The 14,558-nt window shown below is 48.1% G+C and overlaps 1 pseudogene; it reads right to left on the reverse strand.

Moving 5' to 3' along the window:
- Positions 1-436: 436 nt before the first annotated feature.
- LOC105466408 (pregnancy-specific beta-1-glycoprotein 2-like) lies at positions 437-11,923 on the reverse strand (annotated as a pseudogene).
- Positions 11,924-14,558: the final 2,635 nt, after the last annotated feature.

Here is a 14,558-nt window from a genome sequence, read left to right on the forward strand (position 1 = left end):
AGCCAATGACTTCAGAGCCAGGACACAACTCAAGAGTTCTCCCCGAGGCTCCCTCTCTTCTTATTTCCCTGCAGCCTAGGCTTCACTTCAACTGGCAGCTCGATTTAGCCGAATTCAGGACAGGCCACCAGGGCTCTTTCTCCACACATGCTGGTCTCACCCCAGGTGGAGTCAGGCAGGGCCAGTCACCAGAGAAGCCTGGAGCAGAGAAGGGAGCAGTCTGAGCTGCTCCTCCCTCATCCAAGGGGCTTCCTCCTCTCATTTAGGGGAAAAATGTGAGCTTGTTTCAAAGCCTCAGATGTTCCTTGTAGCTCATGGAGTAGGTAAAAGGAAACAAAGACGTGGCAGAAAGGGATGTGTTGGTGACAGCGAGAAGCAACGTGACCTTGAGGACTCAACTTCTTGTCCCTCTGTGAAGCCTCTTCCAACACAGGGCTCAGGGCTGAAAAAGCCCCCTCCCCACCCTTGTCAGACTGGACACAAAGTCAGCCATGAGAAAACAGGAAAACAGGGAGAAGAGAGTCTGTAGAGACAATTTAGGAAGGTTCAAAAGGAGAATTTAGGATTTGCTTCTACCCATGGGACACAGACTGGGAATAAAAATGTTTTCCTGACTCTTCTCTGAAAGCCAGATAGACTCCACCTAAAACCCTATTGCCAATGATGCAGGGATCCACTTACCAGAGACTCTGATCGTCTTGAATGTGGAAAGTTCGCTGCCAGTGGCTGAGTTACGAACAGAGCAACGATAGAGCCCGCTATGCTTTGTAGTAATTTGGGGGATATAGATCCTTGGTCCTGATTGCAGAAACCTCCCATTTATTGTCCAAGTATACTCTGCCGGTGGATTAGAGTCCGTGAGGCAGTACAAGTAGAGGTTTTGTCCTAAACGGTAGTCGGTCCATGAAGGGAAAATGCTGGGGATGTCTGGACCATCTGGAGTAAAGGGAATAAAGCCACAGGTGATGTTGTCCAAGGGAAGGGGATGCTCCTGGTCTCTTAAATTGACACAGTGTCCTCCTGAGCCAAGACACACCCTCAAGTCCCAGCCAAACCCCTTCTGTGTTCACTGAGCCAAGGCCTGAGGTATTCACCAGTTTCTCCCATCACAGGCTGTAGACCCCAAGTCTCCCATGACAAGAGCATCCCTTCCCCTTCTATTCTTGGTTAAGGCTGTGCCTACCCAGGTTTTCCAGGGCAGGGAGTCATGTCCCACTCGGGTGTCCAGAAATAAAATGTCTGTAAGTGGACCTGAGACAGACTGAGATGTCTGGTCTCTGGTCGTTTGGATTTAAGCTGGTGGCCTGGCCCACAGAGGAAACAAAGATACAGAGGACATCCAGGGTGACTGGTCACTGCAGATGCTACCAACTCGGTCCCATATTTCACATTCATAGGTTCCTGTGTCATTTCTTGTGACACTGGGTAGAATGAGGATCTTGTTTTTACCGGGTTGCTTTAGCCTGGGACTGACCGGGAGGCTCTGACCATTTACCCACCACATGTAGGTGTAGCCCTGAGTCTTAGGTTCACAAGTTAAGGCTACAGCATTCTTATTCTCCATGGGGTTGATGTTGCTGGTGATGTAGGACTTGCGCAGCTCTGCTGTGTGGACAGCAGAGAGAAGATTGTCCTGTGTGGCACCTTTGATTCCTCCACAGGTATCCTTCAATCAGAGTTGGCATCTCCCACCGGTCAGCCCTCCTGAGTCCTTGAAAGTCAACAGCTGGTGCATGTGTCATTAGACAGATGCATGATGATCTAAGGGCTCAAAGACTGTGAGGCCACCTGCTCTGTCTTAGGGAAGCACAGACATTCTCAAGTGTGAATTGAGAAGCAGTGTTGGGTCACGGACAGACACATCAGTGGGAGTCCCAGGCCCAGGTACCCCTCCCAGTCCCTCTCTAATCAGCTGACTGGCTGGCTCACCTTGGGTTCCTTACCTGGAATGTGCAACTGCTGGGCCCCTTCCAAATTCCATCCTACTTTCCCCCCAAGATGTGATTTCTCTGCAGTTTCCGTTTCCAAGGATATTCTAGAGATGAGTAATAATGGGACTTCCCATTGTCCTGAAACCCTGAAGATACTGAGCAGCCTGGCCTGGGACTGGATGTTTCAGCAGAAATAAGACAGGGGAGACCAGAGTCAAGCCTGGAGGTCAGTTCAGTCATCAGGCCGTGGAGGCACAAGGTGGGACAGTTTTCTGCAGGTGTTCCATATGACTTACCCCTGTATGTTTTAGTGATCTGGGGGATAAAGAACACTTGTGCTGATTGCTGAAACATCCCATCAATCAGCCAAGAATGCTCTGCCAGTGGGTGAGAGTCTGTGAGGCAGGAGAGCTTGGGGACTTCCCCTGTGTCCTAATAGGTGTATGAAGAAGAAATGGTGGGAGCATCCAGGCCATCTGGAGCAAAGAGAATAAAGTCACAGATGATGTTGTCAGAGGGAAGGGAAAATCCTGGTCTATGGAAGGGCCACAGTGACCCTGTGAGCTAAGTCACAACACTGAAGTCCCAGTCAAATCCCTGCTGTGTTCACTGATCTGGAGCCTGAGACATTCACCTTTTTTTCCCATCATAAGCTGTGGACCCTGAGTCTCCTGTGACAGGAGCAGCCTCTTCTCTCCCATTGGTGATCAAGCCAAAGCCTACTCTTAGTAGACATGGTCAGCTTTGATATCCAGGGGTAAAAGTCTCTGTACTTGCACCTGAGAGGGACTGGGAGGCCTGGCCTCTGGCCATGTATATTTGGGATGGCAGCCTGACACACAGAGGAACAGAAAATACTCACAGAGGAGATTCAGGGTGACTGGGTCACTGCGGCTGGAACTCACTGGGTTCTTCATTTCACATTCATAGGGTCCTGCAGTATCCTTTGTGACACCAAATAGAACGAGGGTCCTGTTGTTTTCAGACAGCTGCAACTTGTGACTGATAGGGAGACTCTGACCACTTATCCACCACAGGTAGCTTACATCCCGAGTGTGAGGATCACAGGATAAGATGACAGTCTCCGTGGCCTCCCTGGGGTTTAAGTTGCTGCTGGAGATGTAGGGCTTGGGAGTCTCCACTATGCAGATAACAGAGAGAAGATTGCCCTGTGTGGCACCTTTGATTCCTCCAAAGACATTTTTCAATCAGAGATGGCATTTCCCACCTCTCAACCCAACCAAGTCCCTAAAAGCCCATGGCAGGTGTGTGTGTTACAAGACAGATGCATGGCAATCTGAGGGCTCAGAGATTGTGAGGCTGCCTGTTTTATGTGGGAGAAGCACAGACTTTCTCAAGTGTGAATTGAGCAGCAGCATTGGGTCATGGAAAGACACAGGACCAGCAGTCACAGCCCCTGGTGCCTCTCTGAATGCTTCCCTCTCCAACTGCCTGCCTGGCCCACCTGTGGTCCTCACCTGGAGCATGCAGTGCTGGAATCTTCTTAGTTTCAGTCTTACTCTGTCCCCCAAGGTATGCTTTCTCTGCAGCTTCCCTTTCAAGGACATCCTAGAGATGGATGATGGAAATTCCCACTGTCCTTAAACCCTTTGGGTACTGGGAAGCCTGGCCTGGGACTGGGTACTTCAGCAGAAATAACACAGGGGAGACCAGAGTCAAGCCTGGAGGTCAGTTCAGTCATCAAGCAGTGGAGCCACAAGGTGGGGCAGTTTTCCCAGCTGTCTCATAGTGACTGACTTGAGCCAGTGACCTCTAAAGATAGAGTCCAAGGAATGACCTACAAAGAGTGAAGGGGACAGGCAAGAGTTCATGCAGATAAAGTGTTCCTTATGCAGACAACCTAAAACCAAGTGTTTTGGATTTCTAACTTTATTTTTTTTTTTTTTTGGAATATTTGCAGTAGATGTACTGGGTCAGCATCCCACATCTGAAAAATTTTAAATCCAAAATGCTCCAGTGAGCACTTCTTTTTAGCATCACATCAGTGGTCAGAAGTGTTGGATTTTGGTGCATTTCACATTTTGAATTTCCAGATTTGGGATGCTTAATTTGTAATACTGTAATTTTCCTAAAAAAGTTCTCTGGAGTTTAGACCTCATGTTATGTTCTGACTCTAGTAACAAAAAAAATAAAAACAAAAACAAAAAAACTTTTGGAGGAAACATTAAAATGTTGTCATAAGTGGAAATTTTTACCGATGGTCCAAACATCTAAGATCAATTGCTGGTAGTAATATTTCTCTTGATACCCAATTAAGGTTTAGGTGTGGGGTGAATTCCAGCAGGATCACATTATGCTCAAAGAAAGATACCAACCGTGATTTGAAATTAGCAAGTACTTAAGTAGAGAGAGTCCCGTTAAAAGGACAGAACTGGTCAGTGTGTCAATTACATAAAGGGAGGAATTACGCCGATTAAAAGAAGTGATGTGTGTTATGGTAGTAAATATAGAAGGAACTCCCTGTTTCTAATTTCTGTGCAGAGTTAGGAAAAATGGGGAGGAGCCCAGAACAGGTATGTGAAATGCTTTCTTCATTTTCTCTTAACCTCAGGAAATACAACTCGAGTTTCAGTTTGTGTGAATTAGGAAGAGTCTAAGTGAGACGCCAATGGCTCATGTGTCGCCCACAAGAAGAACCCCACCTTATGAAAATGGTATCATCATGAGGAAACAGTTGTATGTGGCACAGGCACTAAAACCACTAGATAGCACCCACATGGCCACCTGCAACAGGTCCCCGAAACCACCAGTATTCCCATTACATGTATGTTACAGCCTTGGTAGTTGTCCCGCAACTACAAAGTTTAAAAATTGCTATTGTCAATACAAAATGTTGAATATGAAGTAGAATATGTTGTTCCACTTTTTTCCCCCAACTCTTTTTGAACTTTCCTGTTTCACTTTTCGAAGTTTCTATTGACACATCCTCAAGCTAGGGATTCTTTCCTCAGCTGTGTGGAGTCTACCAGTAAGCATCGAAAGCATTCTTCATTTCTCTAACAGCACTTTTTGTTTTTTTTTTTTTCTGAGACGGAGTCTCACTCTGCTGCCCAGGTTGCAGTGCACTGGCATGATCTTGGCTCACTGCAAGCTCCGCCTCCCTGGTTCACGCCATTCTTCTGCCTCAGCCTCCAGAGGAGCTGGGACTACAGGCACCCGACACCACGCCTGGCTAATTTCTTTGTATTTTTAGTAGAGACGGGGTTTCACCCTGTTAGCCAGGATGGTCTCGATCTCCTGACCTTGTGATCCGCTCACCTCAGACTCCCAAAGTGGTGGGATTACAGGCGTGAGCCACTGTGCCTGGCCATCTCTGAGGGATTTTAACGAGTTGTTGACTTTTGAGATTGTTCAGCTTTTTACTTACTGTTAGAACCAAGTAACAAATATCAAGCTTCTTTTTTTTTTTTTTTTTTTTTTTTTGAGACAGAGTCTCGATCTGTCGCCCAGGCTGGAGTGCAGTGGCCAGATCTCAGCTGACTGCAAGCTCTGCCTCCCGGGTTTACGTCATTCTCCTGCCTCAGCCTCCCGAGTAGCTGGAACTACAGGCGCCTGCCACCTCGCCCGGCTAGTTTTTTGTATTTTTTAGTAGAGACGGGGTTTCACTGTGTTAGCCAGGATGGTCTCCATCTCCTGACCTAGTCATCCGCCCGTCTCGGCCTCCCAAAGTGCTGGGATTACAGGCTTGAGCCACTGCACCCGGCCTCAAGCTTCTTTATGCCTGACGGGAAACCAGAAGTCTCTAGGAAGTGACTGGGAATGTGAGCTCCATAGTAGGTTGAGGATGGAGTCACGAGTGAAATGGGTGAAATCAGCCCATGGGCTTTGGAGACTGCAGGCCTGTCCAGCCTCTGACATCTTGGTGAGTCAGTGCAAAGATTACAACAGTGACAGTGAACTAGCATGGCTGACTCCATCTGGCATCTAGTTTCAGGCTGGCTGTCCTCACTCATTCCTGGACATAGGCCAGGCTAACCATGGGTGGAATGTAGTTTATGGATTAACTTTGAAGAAATAATAATAGTTTCATATACCCAAAGGATTATAAATTATGCTGCTATAAAGACACATGCACACGTATGTTTATTGCAGCACTATTCACAATAGTGTGCTGCAATAGTTTATTGCAGCACTATTCACATACGTGTGCATGTGTCTTTATAGCAGCATAATTTATAATCCTTTGGGTATATGAAACTATTATTCGCAAAGACTTGGAATCAACCCAAATGTCCATCAGTGACAGATTGGATTAAGAAAATGTGGCACATATACACCATGGAATACTATGCAGCCATCAAAAAGGATGAGTTTGTGTCCTTTGTAGGGACATGGATGCAGCTGGAAACCATCATTCTTAGCAAACTATCACAAGAACAGAAAACCAAACACCGCATGTTCTCACTCATAGGTGGGAACTGAACAATGAGATCACTTGGACTCAGGAAGGGGAACATTACACACCGGGGCCTATCATGGGGAGGGGGGAGGGGGGAAGGATTGCATTGGGAGTTATACCTGATGTAAATGACGAGTTGATGGGTGCAGCACAGCACACCAACATGGCACAAGTATACATATGTAACAAACCTGCACGTTATGCACATGTACCCTACAACTTAAAGTATAATAATAATAAATAAATTTTTAAAAAAAGAAAAAAAACATAAAACTAATTCCCTTATTTTGCCCAGGGATTGCCTTTGCAAAACTGGTGAAAGACCATGAGACTAAGATTATAGGAGGGAACTGAATTCTGCTAAAATGGAGGCACAGTTTCTATAATCCCTTACTGCTCAAATGTCATTTGGCCAGAGTGTACAAAATTTGTAACTAATTGCTGCTATAGATAACATCACTATTGTAGAACCTGAGATTGGTCTTTTGAGATGTTTCTCATTTCTTGCATTCTGGTAACCCACTGACCTCATCCATACCCGTGACTAATGGCTCAGCCAGTCACGTGGTCCCCACCTAGAGTCAGATTCAAGCACAAACAGATCATTTCCCGCCGCCCGCATGATTCCATCCCCAAACAATCAGCAGTACCCATTTTTTACTCCTGTGCCCCTGAAACTATCCTTGAAAATCTTTAACCCCTGATCCACTAAGGAGGCTGATTTGAGTAATAATAAACCTCCATACTCCTGTTTGACAGACTTGGACTCATTAAAATCTTTCTTTACTGCAAATCACCATCGGGATAAATTGGTTCTGTTTGTGCAGGAGGCCAGAAGAACTTGTCTGGGAATTATAAGAGTGGATGGAGGAGCTGCCTATCCCTGTCCCATGGTCTTGTCCACAGATCAGCCTCACAAAGGAAAGAGCCCTGGGTGGGGATACAGTGGAAGCTCATTCTCTTAGTGACCTGGGGACATTAGCTTGAGATGAAGCCTGGCAGGAGTGGCAACTCCAGGTGATTTCTGTGCCTTTTCTATTTCCTGGGAGGTGGGCCAGGCCACAGTGTTACCAGGAAGGGAACAGAACAGTCAGCCTAGTTAGAGAGAGTGTCTGGGGAAGGGCTAGGGGTGGAGGAAGAAGCTGTGCAGGGCAGGGCTTGCCAGGTAGAATGAAGTGGGAGGAAGATGAGGGACACAGAGAAGCAGAGAGAGACAGAGACAGCCTGGCAGTGAACAGTGGGGGCTACAGTGACTTCAGAGACCCCAGGGACTAGGTGCCCCCATTTCCACAATCCAGGACCAGGGAGCCCTGATAACCCTCCAGTGACCAAAGAGCTTCAGAGTTATACATGAGGTGGGGTGGCTTTAGGGGCAAGAGGTAGTGGGGGGGATGAAACATGGCTGTCAGCCTCTGAAGGAAAAGGGACAGGTGTGGCTAGAACTTCCTAGGATTCTGCATCCAAGATACAGTCTAAAGAGGTTATGGATCATTCATTTCTTCATTCAATTCCTTCATTTGTTATGTGAGAGCACCTGAGCGTGTGTCTCTCACTAGGCCAGTGCTGGTGCGGGGTGTGTGTGTGGGGAACGGGAACAAGGTCCTCTCTTTTATCCTGTTATGATAGTGACATGGACACTTTGGGAAACAGGATTTCAGGTTCAGTGATACGGGTTACGATCTGAGGGGGAGGCCTGGACATTTTTTGCACTGACTCTGACAGTTGAGGTAGGTGATTTAGTTCTGGAGAACAGACTAATCAGCTGACCATTTGCTCTCACTCCTCTGAGGCTTGGATGCCGAAGATGAGAGGATTTGAGCCAATAAATGACTATGGGGTCCTTGGAATCCAATAGGCCCTCACTTCTGGTGGAGGAGAGGATGGGCCCGTGGCTGCAGACAGACTTCATGTGACCCTGATCTGCCTTTTGTGTTTGTGTGACTCTGGTTCAGTGACTGTGCCTTCCTGTGCCTCAGTTTTCTCTCAGTCAAATAAGCTAAATGGCAAATGGACTGTGGCTTTTCATGCTATCTGTGAATAAATTATAAATTCTTCACAGTCACCTGACCTAATGCTTGGCACAGTGGAGGTGTTCACACAAACAGCATTTATTGTTATTCACTTCCATGAGAGAGCACCTTTAGGTCAGATCCCTGTGGACAAGCTGCTGCCGGGTACATTTTCTCTCTTCTGTTTCTGCTTCTGGGGATATTAGAGTTTCTATGGAGTGTCCTAAGCCTCACAAGGCAGTTGGCTGATGGTCTACAAAGCTTGTCTTTCTGTCCTCTCCACTCTGAGTGTCAGGTGAAGAAAGTTCTGTCCTTGCCCAGATGATGCTCTGAGGGCTGAGCCCTGGCTGGTGAGCAGTTCCAGGAGACACAGTCCTCAGACAGCTGGTAAATCCTTGGCCCCAGTAAGCCCTGCCACAACCCAGCCATGGCACAGGCCCCTCAGCTTTATCTGGAGTAAGGATTTAGGGACAGGGGTCTGGGGTTGAGGCTTCTAGGGCTGAGCTTCTCTGAGAGTATCTCAGGGGGCCTCTTAGGCAAAGCCCTACTCAGTTCTCCAGGGTCTTTCTCAGGGTCAAGTTTATGAAGAGGACATGAAGTGCTTGGCTGAGGCTGATCTCCTCCTGCTGAGCACCCCCCCCCCCCATCAGACTGTCCTTCCTGTGCAGCAAGTGTCTGCAGGGTCTGGAGGCAGGAAAGGAATTCTGATCTGTTGTGGTTTGTCTCCTCTGTGTGTGTCCTGCACTAAATGCCAAAACTGCAACATGGGACATAATGCAGAGAGGGACACAGGCACAGTCTAGGCCTGACAATCCTGTGTGTGCAAAGTAGAAGTGACCCCCGCCCCCCAACACCAAGGGATCATGTGGAATCACTCACAGTATAAGGTGAAATGTCCAGTTACTCCTTTAATCTTATCACCTCGCTTTATAATTTCTATGGTGTAGGATCCTGTGTCATTCTGGGTGACATTCTGGATCAGCAGGGATGCATTGGAATATACTGTTTCTCGTCCACTGTATGCAGGCCCAAATATAATTGTTTCAGTGTCTATTGTATACGCTGTAATGAATTGGTGGAAGTCCATTATTTGCCCTTTGAACCAGACGTAGCCAGTAAGATTCTCAGGCAAATTCTGGACAAGTAGAAGAACATCCTTCCCCTCGGAAACTTTGGTTGGCTGTGCTTCAATCGTGACTTGGGCAGTGGTGGGCGGGTTCCAGAAGATTAAAAGTAATACTAGGAGGTGGAGAGAGCATCAGTCAATATTGAGACCTATGTATTGGGGTGAAAAGATGGAGCCCTGGGTCCTGAGAAGAGTTCTTCAATCATCAGCCTTGAAGACACACACACACACACACACAGGCCTCTTTTGTGTGTGTGTGATTGTGTGTTTGTGTCTTACTGTCCTACTGAGTCAAGGCCAGTGGCACGACCCTCATTCCTTCAACGCTTCTGACCTCGGCATTTTTCTCTTTGGAATCCTCTTCCCCAGAGGTCTGCACGGCTCCCTCCACACTGCCCTCAGGTCCTGCTCACATCAGAGCGTCCTTAGATCTTTCCTGACACCTCCTTCAGAGACCCTGGGTCTTCCCTTTCTGACCTTTCCCTGCTCTGCTCCCTCCGGAGCTCTTGTCAACACCTGACCTCACATTCTAGATCATTTGCATGTCTGTCTTCCTGCCCATGAGAGCATGAGTTCCATGAGGACAGGGACGTTAGTGATCTTGGTTGCACCCCAGTGCCTCAGGGCTGTAGACTCCTGTACATGTGAGAGTTCCCAGGGTCCTCCATGCCCGGGGTGTTTTTTTTTTTTTTTTTTTTTTTCTTCCCCCAATTGTTGAGGTTTTTGGCTGAGGACAATGTTTCATACCCTGCTTATATTTTCATTTGAAGTGTAATCTGATAATAGTTATTATTATCATTTTTCAAAATGTGATGACCAGTGATGATCAACTAGCAAAACAGAACACTTGAGATTTTCCTACCTCTTACCAATTCCTGTTCAATGTGATTTTCCTGTTCTGACCCCTGTCTCTCTCTGGTATATTCCCTATCCAGGCTCCAACAGAGCCTTCTTTCCTTTTTTTTTTTTTTTTTTTTTTTTTTTTTTTTTTTTTTTTTTTGAGACAGAGTATCGTACTGTCGCCCCGGCTGGCATGCAATGGCGCGATCTCGGCTCACTGCGATCTCTGCCTCCCAGGTTCATGAAATTCTCCCGCCTCAAACTCCCGAGTAGCTAGGATTACAGGAGCACACCACCACACCTGCTAATTTCTTGTATTTTTAGTAGAGACTGGGCTTCACTGTGTTGAGCAGACTGCTCTTGAACTCCTGACCTCAAGATTCGCCCACCTCAGCCTTCCAAAGTGCTGGCTTGTTTTATTTTTTGGAACCGCATCCTCTCCAGGAAAATCCATCCAATCATTCTGCTTCCTCCTCCTGTCCTCTCCCAGGAAGTTCCCTCCTCACCTGTGAGCAGGAGCTCCTTCCAGGTAATGTGCAGTGTACAGCGAGGGGCTGAGAGGGGCCCCATGGCTTGTGCCACCTGCGTTTTCTCCTCTGTAGAGATGAGCCTGGGATCCAGAAACTTTCTGAGCACAGCTGTCAGCTGCGCTGTCCTTCCTCCTTCTGTGCTGAGCCTCTTCCTGGGGCAGGAGCACTTCTCAGGCTCATGGGTGGGGTCTGTGTCCAGAGCATCTCTCTATCCCCTCCCCTCTCAGCCCTGCCTCCTTGTCCCTCCTTCTCTTTTTCTTTTTGTCTGTGTGTCAGGTCCCTGGGAATTGTGGAGGCCTCCGTCTTTTTCAGCCGTGAGTCTGTCACCAAACCTCGGCACACACTATGTGCAGAAACACAAACACACACACAAAAGAGACACGCACAGACACACACAGTCACACACATACCCTGTAGGTTGGGCAAGCACATTCCTGGGCCTTAGCCTCCTGCTGTCCCCATGGCTCTGGGTCGGGGTGCACATTCACGCCCTTTGTCCTCTTTCAACCCCATCTGGCTCTCCCCTTCAGTGCAGGAGGCTGGAGCTGCACCAGGTCCCTGTCACAGGGACACCCCATTGTGCTGTGGGTGAGTTGTGTGTCGTCTGGTGACAGGGACCCTTCCTTTCTCTAATTATGTCTAGCTTGGCTGCAGCTTCCAAGGATGGACATTCAGGACCTGGGTGTCCCAGAGGAGACTGTCCTTCCTGGAGGTGTGCAGGGTGAATCTCTCATGCCTCTTGTGAGGAGAGGCCTGTGCTGGTTGCTCAGTGGGGGCTCTGAGTCCCACAGTCAAAGGGAAAGTTCTCAGTCACTCTATTGCTCCCTGAGGTCTGGTGGCTGAGCTGGGGCTCAGGGTTTCTCATTTCTTCCTGACAATCTTTGGTGTCCTCTCTTCTCTGCCCATCTGATTGTCCTGTGGTCACCACACCTTCCCCGTGGTGGTGCAGGAGGAAGTGGGGAGTGCCCCAAGAACCCTGTGGAACATGGCTCGTTGGGATACAGGAAGGAGAGCCTGGGACAGAGCAGGGCTTCAGAGCTGGAGAGATTCATCCCGACTTACTCCATGGTCGTGATGGGCTCAGCCCTCCATGTGCTGACATACCCAGGGGTCTGTCCTGAGGGTTTTCACCGGTCCAAGCTGCTCTCTGTAGAGGAGGAACAGGCAGTCACCAGAGAGCCTGTCTGGAGGGACGTTGCTCACACCTGAGAAGGCGGGTGGGGGTGAGTTGTGTTCTCGGAGCAAAGAGCAATAATACCCCCTTCTGCTGGCAGAGACACAGGAGAGGTCTGTCTTCCCAAGGGACAGCCAGGAGTAGGTGAACACACGTATGTGGTGCCTGTGTGTGACCATCACACGTGCTCTGAGCCCCCACGGGGTGCAGCGGGCAGACAGGTCACAGGGTGCCTGACTGATTCCCGGGGAGTCTGTGAGCCCTCAGGCAGCCGCTGTTCTTTGTCAGCGTTAGGCTTGCCCTAGGATGCCCCACAGAACAGGACAGATGGAGCAGAGGTGAGCTTTAGGGAGCAGTGACAAGAAGAGTTGATGAGGATGGAGGGAGGTCACAGGGGAAAGGGCGCAGTGGGGTGTCGCGTGCACCAGCGCTGCCCTGGGAGATGTCTTCTTAACTAAGCCCACGGAAGGAGCAGGTGTGTGGGGCTGGAGCTGCCTGCAGAGGGAGTGGTGTTAGGTTGGCGGCCGCCAGGTCAGGGAAGAGCTGACAGAGTCCGTGTGGGGAGCATGGAGGACGTTGAGAACTTGGGCCAAGGTGACCCTGGTGAGTGTGGACACTGATTGGCTACGGGTTCTGCTGAGGGAGGTCTGCATCTCCTGGGAAGGCTCCAGGCTAGAGGGACTCTGCCGCCCTCTGGTGGACTGGAAGGGAATTGTGGGGGGCCGAAGTCCCAGGCCAGGCTGCGTGTTTTATTCCACAAGGATCTGCACGTTTCAAACGAGGTCACACATATGTTATGTTACAGCTCCATCATCTTCCAGCCCTGTGAGTCCCAGTCTCTGTGGCTCCACGTTCACTGTTCTCCCTCTTTCACGATCGGATGTCCCGAACGGAGATTTTTGTCACCTTCTGTGACTTTGTGTTTGTGTGCAGTAGGCGGCACTGTGTATACCCTGGGGGAAGTGATGTCTGGGGCTGAGCACTGCACATGGGCTTGGGAACAGAAGACGGAGCAGCAGGGTGGGAGGATCAATGCCAAGGGAGCAGGGACAAGTCATTTTCATTTTCTCACTCTCAGGGACCAGAACCCAGGATTCTGACTCCAGAGTGCAGTACCACACCCTGCTGGTGTCCCTGGATGTCAGGAGTGCTCATAGTGTCATGTTGCCTTGGCATTCCTGTTTTAAGGTGTAAATTTATTTGCCTCACATCAGAGGCAGGCCTTGCTCACCATGGCAGTTTTCAATACTGTATCTGGTTCAAGTGACTGCAGTTGGTGGCCAGCGATAAAATCTAAGAGGCATCTCTCCTGCTTGGTGTGCTGGGCTCCTCTCTCTCCATCTACTTTCTTTAAACTGATATTCTGACATTTGCCCTTACATTTAAAGTGACCACTTCTCAATCACAGTGTGATCTCCTGCTCCCAGTGTTTGCTGCTTCCTTTAAACACATCCATTAAACCTCCTTGCTGGAAAACTGTCAGATAACACCCGGACTTACTAAACACATTGGCTTACCATTCTCTTCTCTCCTCCCTGCCTGGGCTCGCTGACCTCTGTATCTGTGGTCTCCAGGTGTGCCGAGTGCTCCCCAATGTCTCTAAGTAGTAAAAACATTTACACTTTCACGCCGTGGTTGTATCATTATAGCCTCACATGCCATCCAGGGCCTGACATCGAGGCTGCCCTGTGGGACCTGTGCTCATTGAACCCCTGCTGGAGCTCTTGTTTTGGGACCTGCAGTTCTTCTGGGAACAGGAGCTTCCAGCTAACTTGACTGAAAAACTGATATGATTCATGGAAAACACTGGGTCAGATGATGTATTCATGGACTTCAGCTGCCATAACAAACACCTTAGCCTGGGTCAATTAAATAATAGAAATCGATTTTTCACAGTTCTGTGAATAATGTGCTATTTTAACCACTTTAAAATGTGCAATCAAATGCAAGTAACCACATACACAGTGTTAAGTTACCATCACCACTATTTTTCCTAGAAAATTTTTATCATTTTAAACTGAAACTTTGTATAATTAAAACTATAATAACTCCCTATATTTTCCACCCTAGACCTTGATCATCTCTACTCTGTGTCTGTGAATTTGCATATTCTTGATGTTTCATATAAATGGAATTGTATATATATGTTATTTAGTTTCTGACATATTTCACTTAGCATAAATGTTTCCAAAGTCCATGCAGCTTCCAGTGGATGTCAGAGCTTCATTCCTCTTTATGGCAGATTAACATTCTGTTGTATGTGTGACCACATTTGTTTATTCATGTGCTGATGAACACTTGGATTGTTTTCATATTTTATCTTTTGTGAGTAATGCTACAATCAACATTCCCATGCGAGTACCTGTTTCAGTCCCTGGATTCAATTCTTTGGGTATATACCTAGGAATGGATGCTGTTTCACATGAGAATTCAAGATTAGCTTCTTGAGGAACAGCACAACTATTTCTCCTAGTGGCTGCACATTTTTATAATCTCACCAGCAATGTATGAGGATTCCAAATTCTACA

The sequence above is a fragment of the Macaca nemestrina genome, chromosome 20 (genome assembly GCF_043159975.1).
Source record: "Macaca nemestrina isolate mMacNem1 chromosome 20, mMacNem.hap1, whole genome shotgun sequence".
In the NCBI taxonomy this organism is placed as follows: Eukaryota; Metazoa; Chordata; class Mammalia; order Primates; family Cercopithecidae; genus Macaca; species Macaca nemestrina.